This window comes from Schistocerca cancellata, chromosome 2 (assembly GCF_023864275.1).
Source record: "Schistocerca cancellata isolate TAMUIC-IGC-003103 chromosome 2, iqSchCanc2.1, whole genome shotgun sequence".
In the NCBI taxonomy this organism is placed as follows: Eukaryota; Metazoa; Arthropoda; class Insecta; order Orthoptera; family Acrididae; genus Schistocerca; species Schistocerca cancellata.
The window spans coordinates 536,979,838-536,983,713 of NC_064627.1; positions in this window are offsets into that span (position 1 = coordinate 536,979,838).

A 3,876-nucleotide genomic window follows, 5' to 3' on the forward strand; every position below is an offset into this window, starting at 1 on the left:
GATATCAGCTCGTGCCATTGGTGCAGACGATGGAATGTATACAGTACAAAGAGAGAACGTGTAATCGGAAAGGGAAAGACGGACGGCGACAGCTTGGAAGGAAGTGTTTAAGGGGATTGGGTGATAATGGAGAGTATCATGGAGAAGAATCATGAGTCCTCCATGGGCTGGAGAGCCGTCAACAGAGGGGAGATCATATCGGACGGGCTGAAAATGAGGGAGAACAAAGCGGTCATGGGGACGCAGCTTTGTTTCCTAAAGACAGAAGATGACTGGCGAGTAGGATCGTAAGAGGGATCGACAATTCATCCCTATTGGCTCGAATGCCGCGGATATTCCAGTGGATAATGGACATGGGGTGAACAGAAAATGGAGGAATGTGACCAAAGTTGCTGTCAACTCAAAGACTGCTCGGAGCTAGCGACCGACAGCATGGAATGGCATTCAGCCGAAGGCAGAAGATCCTGATCCATAGGTTGGTCAGGAGCAGCTCCTGCCACCAGCGATCGGCCGGTTGACCGGCCACCAGCAGTGCGCCTCGGCGACACAGAAGACGGCCAAGGGCGATTTCCGCCAGGTGGTGCTGTAGATGGGACACGCCTTGGCGGAGAAGGAGAGGAACTGGGTTTCTTTGTAGCCTTCTTGGAAGTATGATGTTTAGATGAAGGAGGAACCGATGGTTGTGAAGTTGCGGTACGTAAAAACTCTTCACGAGTATGCTCTTTTTTCGAAGACTTGGCGTCTGACTTTTGGGCTCGAGATTTAGCAGAACCCGACGAAGGGTGAGCCATAGAGTGGGCAGGCGAAAGTGGTGAGGTTGAACGGGCGATCTTGGCGCTGGCCGATCTGACGACCGTGGCACTAAAGGTTACATCACAAGCCTGCGTGCTCATGGGCATCCTTACCGGACGTAACGCATTTGGCCGGATTGGAACAGGACTGGCTGGTATGATTGAACCGCTGACACCGATAGCAACTCAACATCCGAAAACCAGTTTCAGTTGCAAAGCAATTTAGAAAAGATTGCTGTATGGTGTGGCAGGTGGCAGTTGACGCTAAATAACGAAAAGTGTGAGGTGATCCACATGAGTTCCAAAAGAAATCCGTTGGAATTCGATTACTCGACAAATAGTACAATTCTCAAGGCTGTCAATTCAACTAAGTACCTGTGTGTTAAAATTACGAACAACTTCAGTTGGAAAGACCACGTAGATAATATTGTGGGGAAGGCGAGCCAAAGGTTGCGTTTCATTGGCAGGACACGTAGAAGATGCAACAAGTCCACTAAAGAGACAGCTTACACTACACTCGTTCGTCTTCTGTTAGAATATTGCTGCGCGGTGTGGGATCCTTACCAGGTGGCATTCACGGAGGACATCGAAAGGGTGCAAAAAAGGGCAGCTCGTTTTGTATTATCACGTTAATAGGGGAAGAGTGTGTGGCAGATATGATACACGAGTTGGGATGGAAGTCATTAAAGCAAAGACGTTTTTCGTCGCGGCGAGATCTATTTACGAAATTTCAGTCACCAACTTTCTCTTCCGAATGCGAAAATGTTTTGTTGAGCCCAACCTACATAGGTAGGAATGATCATCAAAATAAAATAAGATAAATCAGAGCTCGAACAGAAAGGTTTAGGTGTTCGTTTTTCCCGCGCGCTGTTCGGGAGTGGAATGGTAGAGAGGTAGTATGATTGTGGTTCGATGAACCCTCTGCCAAGCACTTAAATGTGAATTGCAGAGTAGTCATGTAGATGTAGATGTAGGGTTTGGGATGTACGGGCGAACGTAAATTATCTCGTAGCCCGCTTTTATGTTCGATGGAAGTTGAACTTTGTCAAATGTCAAGAAGACAGTTCGGGTTGGAACGATGTTCTTGTCAACTCTTTTCATGACGCGATGAACAGCCGTTACGCCCTGGTCAGACAGGTAGTTTTGAATTTCCTCGTCGGACTATCCGTCGAGGGAGCGTGTATAAACGACCCCACGTGATGAATTTAGGGTGCAGTGCGCTTCCACCCGGACAGGGAAGGTGTGTAGCAGTGAAGCACGCAGCAATTTTTGTGCCTAGAGGGCACTGTCTGTTTCTAACACGGTGCCATTGCGTAATCGGGAACAAGACTTTACAGGACCTGCAATTGCGTCGACACCTTTCTGAATAATGAAAGGGCTGACTGGGGGAAAGTCTTAACCTTCGTCAGACCGAGAAACAACACGGTACTGTGGCAACGATGGAAGAACTGTCCGTGGCTGAGACTCGTTGAACTTACGCTTGTGAGCAGAGACAGTAGATGATGAAGAAACCATTGCGGAATTATCCCCATGATTACCGGCGTCTCCGATAGCGCGCTCCTCCCTTGTGGGGGCCCTCTCTGAGGGCACTCCCACCTTAGGTGATTGTTCACACCTCAGGTCACACCTCCCGAGAGAAACGGACGGAGGGACCAATCGGTACTTTCGGAAGGTATCAGCTCGTGTAATCACCCCTCCCTGGGCCTGGCCGTTACCAGGGGGTACGTACGTGTCCTACCTGTCTACCCCGGGCGGGGAATAACGCGTTACCTCGTCACCGGCTACGCATGGGAATGCGTGGGTCGGCCTACAGACACGCACAGGGAGGAAAAAAGAGAAAGGGAGGAGCAAAGAAAAGGAAATGAAAGAAGAGAGGTCTCAAACGCAGCAGCGAAGAAAAGGGTAAAGAGAAGAGGTAAGGAAAAAGGAAGGACAAAGACTTGCCAGCAGAGAAAGCCCAGAAGAGAGACCGATTTACAGTTTCGAGCGTCCGTCACCGGACGTAGGCACTAAACGTACTCCCAGAGGGGGAGAAAGGGAAGGTTGGTTGTTTGAGGTTTAAGGGACCAAACAGCAAGGTCATCAGTCCCTTGTTTCAAATATGCTCCATTCCGCTAATGGGACATCTCAGTAAAGTCAGAACAATAAAACGGAAAAAAGGGAAAAATGTAAAAGAGCAATAATGTTGTCATTGGTAAAAAACAAAATGAGGGAAGTCGGCAAGAAAATGAACCCAACACAATGCTGAAGCAGCATAGGCAAGACCACCTGTGACGTAAAAGGTACAACTGCTAGAATGTAGAAAGTACGGATGGGAATAGAAAGACTAACCAAGCCTTAAAAAAGAAAAGGGTGTAAACAGAGTAAAAGGGGAAGAAAAGAGGATTTCGGTCAGGGAGGTGAATCGGGAATCGCTGAACATTGCTTACAGTGGGAGACACCCAAACACTCACCGCCCTCCCCCAACACCAGAGAGAGATTAAAAACCTTAAAACTGAGAATAAAAACCACTTTCCCGGAGGAAACCGAGAACCAGAGAGACCATCCAGGGAATCGTCAGCCAACATCAAAGGTAAAGTGTGGGGGAGTCTGTACTTAGCACACAGAGCCAAAAGAAGGGGACATCCAACCAAAATGTGGGCTACTGACTGGAAGGCTCCACAACCACATAGTGGGGGTGGCTCATCACGCAAAAGAAAACAATGGGTCAGCCTGGTATGGCCAATGCGGAGACGACACAGTGTGGTTGAGTCCTTTCGGGAGAGGCGAAAGGAAGAACGCCATGGGCCTGGTGTCACCTTAATTGCACGAAGTTTATTAGACAGGGGAGTAGCCTCCCTAGAAGTGGCCCATAACTGTGCGTAGTGGGATTTGATGTGAAGCCGTAAATCCGCTGCAGGAGGGGTTACAGAAAACGGGGGTAAGTAACTGCTCCCCCAGCCAAACGATCAGCGAGCTCATTACCCGGGATACCCACATGGCCAGGGACCCAAAGGAAGTCAATGAAACAAGCAGCACGGTGAATATCAGCGAGATGGTCATGGATGGCAGAGACCAAGGGATGGCGCGAAAAACACCGGTCAAT